The following is a 10,845-nucleotide window of genomic DNA, read 5'->3' as shown; positions in this document are numbered from 1 at the left end:
AGGGTTAGGATCAAGTTTGTTTGTTTCATTGTATTGGTTTTGTTTTTTCCACGTGATGGGATAAGGAGTAAATTTTTGAAGAATCTCAATATAGCTCCCATATTTGGGTTGTTATTTCCGTGGGTAAGTTACAGTTGTACTCACTTGGCCAAATATTGAAAAAAATAATAATTTACAAACACGTAAGAATTTCGATCAAGATTTGTTTTTTTTTTCAAAGATTTATTTATGAAATTATCTCCTAATTGATCGAACAAGTTGGTGCCACGATAGAGATGAGTGGAGAAGGTGTTGCTCAAGGGGTGGAAGGAAGGAAGGAAGCAGAAGATTATGTCCCAGCAATATATTCTTTTTCGGACACCAGTAACAAATGAGTTACTTTGACAAAGATATATGTTCATCTTCGTAGAGATTCGGGCGAACAACAACACGTACACGACGATAACGATATTTTGTCCTAGGGTTTCCTTCAGACAAATTGATGGTAATCACAACACGAGCTTCCTCAGCTCATCATATCAGCTGGCAGCAATGACAATCCTCGCCTACACCCGCCAGAGAACAAGTATCGTCCCCAGCTGGGTCAACTCCTTATATACACCTGGTGGGACGGTGTAATGTGTTAGGAGCAAATCCCGAGGCTGGCCAATGGTAAACAAGGTCTAGATGGCCGGCTCTACTGAGGCTGGCTGGTAGGAAAGCGAGGAGGTTACATTGCTCACATTAAGGCCAGCTCTGAGCCGGCTTCTCGGACACCTTCTCCAGCCCTTACTGTGTAGAAAGCGAATTTCCTGGTTATATTATACAGACATTGTTTCTCTGGCCCGGACATATTCAAGGTGATGTACCATTTGAGTTTTACTAAGAGGTATATTACTGTACACGTCAAGCTATTCACGGTGCTTGTGACAGAAATTTATATATGTATAGAAGCCACGACAGCCACCGTAAAGAGGCTATTTTGTCTTCACTTGTAATTATCTGAGCAGCTCGAATACTCTTCCTCCTCCCGAAGATTTTTGGCGTCTTTGTGAGGACTGGTGACCTGCGCGGCCATTACCTATTCTTCTTTATCTGATCAAGCAACTGATACGGTCTACTGTGACTACCAGAAGATCATCGTTGTGTTATTTAGTGATGAGTCAGACAGCAACAGGGACTTTGGGAGTGTTACAGGTACAATATGGTGATCTTGCCAGGATTCCTTCACTTTTATTGTCCTCATGGAACGCGTGTGTGGCTTGTAAGATAGAACTAACCTCACGTTGGCGTTCCTCCTATCCCTGTAATGTTAGCCTCTAGTGATACGGAAACTAAGGCAATGAAATTCTTGCAGCCAAACAACAGTACAGGTCATTCACATGTGTTGGTGACCGAGGGTTCGTTTCGGTTATTATTATGTGAACTTTGTATTTTTATCTCACTATAAACCTGTTGCTGTAATGCCCGATGGTATTGATCTGTGGTAGCGAGGATTTTGTGGCCAGCTTTTATTTCTGACACCAAACTGCGGTCCTTTAAACAATTCAGGGGTTTACAAAAGCGTGGGTATCTCACTGGATTTCTCTATATCTCAGTTTCTATGTCAGCTTATAGCACCAGTGTTCCTTTATCAGTTAGTGGTGTCAGGCAACGTAGATACACCCCCAGCGTAGAGGAATCCCCGTAAGAAAATATGAGCAGAAAATTGAACCGAGCAGAGAGAGACATTCAGACATACGCCTTTAGGTCAATATTGTCGTCCTGGTGTCTCGGTGAATATGAGCCGACTCCCGTTATAGTGTTAGTGGTGGAAATAGTTATTATAGTGACACACACACAGACAGCACCAGGAAGCTTGGACAGGGTTGTGACACATGATCTGATGCTTTGCCACAGGGTCCAAGGGAAGTTGCTGGGGGGGGGGGGTGCATAGTTACAGAGGAGCTTACTTGAAAATCACTTAAATATTAAGCCATGAGTTCAATACTCTACAACTCGTAATATATTCATGGAGCTCCCACACATGAATAGGCTTTATTAAACGCGTTTCCGAGATCTTTCACCCAGTCGTACGCAGCATTAATGCCTACGACTGGTGTGAGAGGCCTCGGAAACGAGTTTAATAAGCCCATTCACATGTGGGAACTAACGCCCGAATTTTTTCACCCAGCTCCCGAACAACTGAGAAAACGGCTGTGTTGACATTTCAAGCATTAGTGTACAAAACAAGACGTTTATATCTGGAATTCATCGTTTTCATTTTGAGGATACTGATAATGTGACTCAACACACTAAAATATCGGTAAGAGCGATCCAGTAATTTACCTGTGCCGAGATTTACGAGCTGAGTGACCACTTTACTTCACACGTTGACAATAAGTCAACACAACACTGTACACAAGGTGTTCTGGCAGTGTTGCTGAGATGTTAAGACTACTTGTGAACGTTTTTTTAGTATGTTGTGAATGTTGATGTAATGCCGAAAATCACATCCTTTTTTAACAATGGCCAGATGATGAAAGAAAAAACTCAAAGGGAAAAATTGAAAACAAATCCCATATGAGAGAAGTTAAATGTTACTCCTGTGTAAACCCGCGAAAAAGATTCCGCTATAAAATATGGTGAAGGACATGTAAGAAGTCTGCAAGTGGCAGATCATCCACTGTGAGTCTCTCTTGTTTGTCATACGTCGCCATCAAAAAAATTTGTCGAGGGCAGAGAAAATATTGGCCTCCCTCATCTAACCTGAATTTGCGAATATATTTACATTTTTGACACGTTGAGATGATTTATAATTTTAGAGAGAACATCGAGGCAGGTGTTGGTGAAGACGGCAGCGACGGGAGGCACACGCCAGTCAACGCTGGGATCTATAATCATTTTAAATTTCTAATGGTTGCTGAAAAGGTATCCGAACCAATATTGATCATATGTGTGGAAATATTAAACCTGTGTTGTGAATGGGATTCCTCGCCCCAGTCTACGACGAAGTTATTTCAAAGGAAAGAAAGAAGCCTGTCCCTCATGTGTCGTTTCCTGAAATGACCACACCCACTCTAGCCAGCTCAAGCCTCTCCACCACCTCTTATGTATGCTTCCAGACTCACCCTAGTGACCTAGATTTAGCCCAGGCCTTCAGAGCAAAAGACACCACAAGGTAACACGACGTTGTGCAGTGTCCTAAATACTTGAAGACAAGACGCATAATATTGAGCAAGAATATAGGACCTCACCGCTGCTGTCGGAGTAGAGGCGACCAAATCATCGTTGACGGACCGGCGAATGACCGATGGCCGCTAATGACTGAACAGATGAGAGGCGACGATATTCTGTCCTTAATTACCTCTGGGGAAACCTGTGTTCTTACAAGGTTCCCCTGATGGTTATATGTACTAAAACTGTTACAACTGCTTGGCTTCTACTGCGCCCTCCTGAGGAAATTGAGCAACTGCACTTACAAGAAGTTCAGAGCTCGAGTTACAGAGCAAAGTTAGTGACGACTCAGATAAACACACAGTAGCAGGAAACTTGGAGTGTTATTGATAGAAGTAAATGTTATTGGCTAATTTACTTCTGGGATCACCTGAAGATTAACCCCCTACTTCATTTCAGCAGATGATTCAACACCCTAATGCTTCCTGGGGAGTTGGGTTAGATTAAGTTAAGCTAATTTTGGTTAGCATTAGGTTAGGTTAGGTAAGTTTTAGGATAAGATAGGTCTAGTTAACATTATAGTATTTAATCATCACATGAAATAAACTGAGGGGCTGATCTTCAGGTGATCCTTTCATTAACCTATCCCACCTGTCTTCGGTAAGCCTCACACTGTACCCAGCACGGAGACCTAACACGCACCTGCCTGGAAGCATCGGTAAACATTTGCAGAAAACTTCACTCATTCCCTACTCACGCGTGTTATTGGTGACACATTCCACACTCACGGGGCGATCCTGGCTGTAAGATACCTATTCGTTATGATCGATATAGGAAGAAGTTGTTATCGTGGGAGGTGGAGGTAAGTTTTCCAATTTACATAATCGGTGTAACTTATGTAGCCCATATACTGTGAGAATATTACATTTATCAGGAGAATAATGTTTGGGTTTGAGGATTATTAAGGTATTTTGAGTTAAAACCAAATAGGAATAAAAAATAAAAAAAATAAAATTAATGTTTGTCCAAGTCGATGGTCCATGACTAATTATAATTGAAATATGTCAAAGGTTTGTATTTTTATTTTTTTCATAACCTTATTAAAATCAATAAATCAAGTCTCGATGTAGTGAATAAGTCACTTTTATAATACACAATGACCGAGATGATACAGCAAGAATCAGTTCACGTCAGATTATAGAGAAGTCGACAGTCTCCTATGTGTTTATACTTCGACATTCGACTTCTTTAAAACCGCTGAGTCACTTCTTATCTAACGTGATGTAAACATTGACTGTAAAGTGTCCTTATACAAGTGACTTAACAACCACATGTCTTTGTTGTGTTTGTACTTAAATGATACATACCTAGAGGAAAGTTTTCAAGGGATCAATGTTTGTGTTGAGGTTTTTTGTTTTTGATCACTAAATAAAAAACAAAAACAAAAAATAAAAATAGAGATAAGACATGGGAGTAGTTTTTTTTGGGGGGGCGGGGAGAGGGGGGGAGACCACGAATCTATTGACTCCAGTTTGGAAAGTTGGATTACAAAGTTTTTACCGAGAAAAACAAATCTGAGAAAATTATGCTAAAATTTCAATCTTTTTCACTTAATCATCCTCAAGTACTAACATGCCGGTAATTGCCAAGTGTTCAGGGAATTATGACAACTGTACATTCTTTGATACCCAGCTGCATTATATTACCAGTGAGGAAGTGAACTGTCAATCCATACCTTGAGAAACATACGTATTAGTAATTAAATAAGATCACCTGAAGTTTGGCCCTCCCTAGCTTATTACACCTAAAATTAATCACCCGGAAGGTTAGGTTAGGTTAGGTTAGATTAGGTTAGGTTAGGTGGAAACGAGATGAAATTAATATTCCCTCAACTAGTTCCTTGATTATTCATTTGGGTATAACACTGATTTTTTTATCGAAGGTCTAAACTGGAGATAATTGTATTAATGAAAAAAATTAATATTCACTGATTAAAATTTATCATTAAAAGGTATAGATTCTAGTGTGAGATTATAATTAAATATAAGGCTTTTATACATTCATTACACTACACTGTGAAATTATCGCCGTGATTAGAACGCCAGATAATTTTAACATATATTATAGGACAAAATTAGGCAGACCAACACACACACACACGAACTTATAACTTGAGAGGGATCGTCTACGTGTGGAAATATCACAGAGTAGAACCTGACTCTAACCTATGATTTTAAATCCAACCCAACCCAACCGGGCCCAACACAACCCAACCAGCAACCCAACCCAACCGAACCCAACCCAACCCAACCCAACGCTCCTGGCTGGTCGGCTTCCTACGCACCACCAGACACAAGAGTTGAACTCCTACACGTCTGGACAAGATATCATTACATCATCACTCACTCTAAACCATATATCAAATACTTCCCTCCATTATACTCCACGACCATCATGTGATAAAACTCAACTTGATGTATTACCTTAGAAGAATATATCCTAGGCAACGATTCAAGAAGGACATCCTCCATATACTGTTAGAGAAAACCTGTACACACTATTCTGAGACCATAGGAAGCTCACTGGTAGAATGATAAGTTGGATTTAGTTAATAAGAGAAGAAGAGACCGGAATTCTTGGTGATATGTGTATTAGTTCATTAATATATGTATGTAATGTGTGTTTTATGTATCTTTAACTGGTCTGTATGTAAGGGTGATCAATTATATAAACTACATATATGTATTGTGTTCTTGATATACTAAAAAAAACAGCGTCTTACTCCACTACCATACCACCACCATACCACTAACACCACACAATTTGTCCCACCACCACCACACCACATACTAGGTCCCTCCTGCCACCAGAAAATGACTCTATATCCTCATCTTAATGCTCAACCAGTTCTCCATGCCCCGTCATAATCCACACCAAATGACTCTCTTCCCCCTGACCCCACACAAAGTCCCTGCCATCTCTTATTCATCATTATGTCAATCTTTGCAACACCTCTCCCTCTCCCTCTCACTCATTCATTCATCTCCCTCTCAATCACCTCTCCCTCCCTCTCACTCACTCACTCACTTCTCCCTCTCTGCCCCCTATCTCAAGCTTATTCTCCATCTCACCCTGCACTAAGCTTATCCTTTACCCAGTCACATTAATTTTATCCATCTTTCTCTCTTACACCAAGCTTATCCTTCTGTCATTCCCAATCAAGGTTATCTTTCTCATGTCCCTACACTAAGCTTTATCCTTCCTATACCCCTACACTAAGCTGATCATCCATATCCTTCTCAAGCTTATCTTTCCTTCACCCCCACACTAAGTTCCCCTATCTCTCTTAACCCCACCAAGCTTATCCATCCCTGCTCTCACACCAGCATACAAATCAGTTTCCTATGTCAAGCCGCATCAAGCTTAGCCATCACTAAACACCGAGGTCAAGCTTTCCTCTCCACCTGGGTAGTTTACTGGTCAAAAGGTGGAACTGTTTAATCAGATTTTGAATAGAGTTTTGAGGTGGAACTGATATTTTACCTGAACCCAAAGTATATTACCTGGAGGAAATCTAATTAAAGGTACGCGCGATCTTGGAATTTTCAAGGGGAGGAGGGGGAGGCGACAGCATAAATTTTCTATAACAACCTAACCCCACCCCACCCTACTCCACCCCACCCTACCCCACCCCACCCCACCCCACCTCACCTAACCTCACCTCACCTCGACAATATACAGTATACAGCACGTTAAAAAGTACACCCTCAGAATTAACAATAAAATGTATTACTGAAACACCCTGTATATTTATTATCCCAGTCTTTATTAATACTTACTTTATAAATTTATATGAGAGGATTTTTAATACTTTTGATAACATAATAAAAATAAATTAATAACAGTAGGGAGAGGATTTGCATTTGACTTTTTATCATATTGTATGTGTATTAATTTCGCGACACACTGTACTAACAAACTAACAAAACTAATTATCTAAATTACTTTGGATGGAAGTTAATTGTTATTATTATTATTTTACGTCAATATCAAGTTCGTTTGGAGAAATTACAGACAGACACATCGTATAGGTGTGTAGTTTGTTGATCGATCGATGTGCATTGCGTTTGTTATCTGTTACACATAACATGGCGTCGAAACGGGCGGCGTGTGACTGCGGTGTTTGTTGTTATTAACGGGAAAAAATAGGGAGAATTAACTCGGTGGAAAATACTTGGGGGAAAATATTTGGGGAAAATACTCGGGAGGAAAATACTCGGGGGAAAATACTCGTGGGGAAAATACTCGTGGGGAAATACTCGGGGGAAAATACTCGGGGATAAATAGTCGGGGGAAAATAGTCGGGGAAAATAGTCGGGGGGAAATACTCGAGGGTGGGGGGGAATACTCGGGGTGGAAATACTCGGTTATGTTAGGGTAATTAATCTTCGTGAAACAAACTGTAACGAGGTGATTCATTGGGTGATCTATCAAAGATATGTAAATCAAACACTTAATAACCCAACAAAACAACATAGGCGATACATTACAGTACATACCTTTGGCGAATCAGAAAACAGTTTGTAGTCGTGTCAACATTTGCTGAGGAACCCGTAAAACATTCGAGCACAGTCTGATGATAACATACCACATTGTTTAAGTTCTCTTTGATAAGTATTCTATCTGTTTGTATGTAGCGACACTGTCTACGAAGCAGTAAACACGCAATTTTAAACACTAAAGCCACACAGGAGCGCCCGTGACCACCATCCTCGACACACAGGAAAACAATTTGGTATGTTTGAAGCCAAGATAATGTAGTCAAGGTAAATCTTTGATTGTTTTCCAGCTTTAAAAATCCTGTGACCAAACTGGGCCTTTATTGTCATCTGTATATAACCTTTGCTCTAAACAATAATAGTAACACCGAGAAAAATCTGAACAGACACACAAAGTCATACGTAATATTTTGTATCAAAAATAGGCCTTATGGAGGAACGCGAATGTCACACAAAACATGCAAGAGCTTCCATCTATTGGCAAAATAATGAACTAAACGTTGACGTAGCCAATGAGAAAACAGCCCGCGAACTTTTAGCCAATTACAACAGTGAGTCATGACGAAAACAGAACACAGCTAGTTAACTACATGTGTAATGGCCCTTTGGCGATAGTTGACGTTACCAGATATCATCGTTTTTTCTGATACGACTGCACAGTTCCAAAACGTAATGAAATGTGTTTTGGATCTTTTGGTCTATATGCGTCATCCTATGTACAGTTCTCACTATATCATAAATCTTAGGGCAAATATCCTTGAAATAATTACCTTTACTAGAGACTCATGAAACTTTACTCTTCAAACTGTGATTGAAATTATTATTAAATATGAACCACAGACTATGCAGGCCTTATAATGTCAGGCTTACCACATGTTAATAAGGCCACAAGTCTGAGGAACTAAGTGTGAATGAAATATATTAGTCAGTCTGAATCAAAGATGCTCGACGAACCGCCGGTATATTAGATAATAGTAAAATATAAAGGGTACAAGTTTTCCGAGATAAATTTACATTATTTTATCTCTGAACATCACATCTTGGGCCCAGGTAAACTATTAATGATTTCTTCCTAAGGTTTAATTTCCTCCTCCCACCAGACATGTCAACTGATTAAAACAAACATGTCATAAGGGACCGCGCCGAAATATAGAAAGAATTAAAGTGCTCTCGTGTTGGTGGAGCCATCTGTGTAAACTGGTGAGAACTATACAGACACAAGGCAAGACGTAATAGTCATCGGCCCAGCCAATTAATAGTTGATTACTTGTTGACCAATCAGAAGTTCTGGTACAAACACTTCCCTCTCACTTGTTCGAATGGTCTGGTTGTCTAATTAAGAAACACGTTACTCTATAGTGAAGGACGTTGTTATTAAAGTATATCGTGATATATAACAATAGCAAGTGTCAGGATATGCTTTTGTTCACTCAAAAAGAAATGGTCTTAATGATAAGAAAGTTTAATGAATAAGTTCAATGTTTCGAACAATTTAGTGAGCACTTGGCAGAATATTGGAGAAGCGGACTATATTACTGCACTAATTACAATGTCGGCAAACATGAGCAACCAGAACTTCATTTTAACGTCTCCGAGAAGTAACGAAATGAAAGTAATCTGGTGAGTTATTCGATGGCGGCGATAAACGCTGCGACTGACAGAAAGCCAACATTTACTGTGCTGTATGTTTTGACGCCCACAGGAAAAGATGGTGTAGAGGGGCTGGAGACGTGGGTGCTATTCAGAAATATGTTAATTTATCCAGACGATGTTCACTAAAATAACATGGGAATTCAGTATCGTCATTAGAACTGTACACAAGTTTCGATAGTGGTCAAACCGGGACCATATTTTGGTCGACTTGTACAGTCACAAGCCTTTTTGTACCCCATGGAGCTTCGCCCACCGTTAGTTAGGTTGCACGTCGTAAACGGGAAGCTTCGCCCCTCATTTGGTAAGTTATGTTACTTCGTTTGTCCCCGTTAAAGCCCCCCGTTGGTTAAGTTACAACTCATTAGACATCCAATGAACGAAGCGGAAGCGGTTACTGCTGGCCAAGGAGTGGGCCACCCTGAGGCCTCCCAAGTACGGGCCCGCCATGACTGGCCAGGAAGCGAGTGGCCAAGCAAGGTAATTACCCTGAGGCCTCCCAAAGACGGGCCCGCTGTGAACCAACCATGTGCGAGTGGCCAAGCAAGGTGGGACCACCCCGAGGCTGCGAGCCGAGTGTGCCTCGACCTGAGGCCCGACACAACTATACCGTACGTATAGCTCGTCAGGCCACGGTGAGGCGGCACATGAGGGTAATTTTGGAAGTTGTATTTATGTTCCATATAACATATTTATGGTTAATTCACCTGTTATTTAGTGCTGTGTGTATATTTGACATCAATTATGTATATAGAAGTGTATATACAAGTATGTACAAGATTATAGGTGATATACTGTAGAGTGAAGGAAAGCGCAAGGATAGGACCATTTAAATCTAGAAAGTTAAACTTAATTCTCCTGAAAAGAAAATGATTCAACTATTACAGGTAACTGTGTAAAATTCTGCAGGTAATTTTATTAACTACATCCTTGAAGCAACAACGGCATGTTTACCACTAGTATCTCCCATGACAACCAAAATAAAGTTGTACATTACTAACACAACAAATAACATTCAGTATTTTCACGTCAGGTATTTGTTTGACTCCCCGTGTCAGGCGTCAACTCTACTCTCATGTTTGCGGCGACGTTCCACAGTTTGCTTCACTTACTGAAGCTGGTTCATCTCCGCTACAGTGTCAATAAAATAGTAATTTCCAATATGGACTGTTTTTTCATATTATTATTCATTAAAATACTATGTTTTGTGAAAAAGCAGCGGTTATGTGAAAACCCAGCCAGTATCGAACGCCTCATGATGTGTTAGGTTGTGTGTTCGTTCATGTGTGGCCAGGGTGAGCTAGAAATTACGGCTTGTGACTGTACATGTATTATGAATTTATCTTTTTCATTTATTTATCATGTCACCACTTAACAGCTATTCGGGCGGTTAGTCTCTTCTTTGTTATGATCTTTATTGTCCAGTGTTTGTACAGGAGGAAACTGGAGTACCCGGAGAAATCTGTAATGTCTGGTAAGTTAAGTTTGGTTAGGTTAGGTT

The sequence above is a fragment of the Homarus americanus genome, unplaced genomic scaffold (genome assembly GCF_018991925.1).
Source record: "Homarus americanus isolate GMGI-L3 unplaced genomic scaffold, GMGI_Hamer_2.0 scaffold11628, whole genome shotgun sequence".
In the NCBI taxonomy this organism is placed as follows: Eukaryota; Metazoa; Arthropoda; class Malacostraca; order Decapoda; family Nephropidae; genus Homarus; species Homarus americanus.
Note: the sequence above shows the minus strand (reverse complement) of the source record.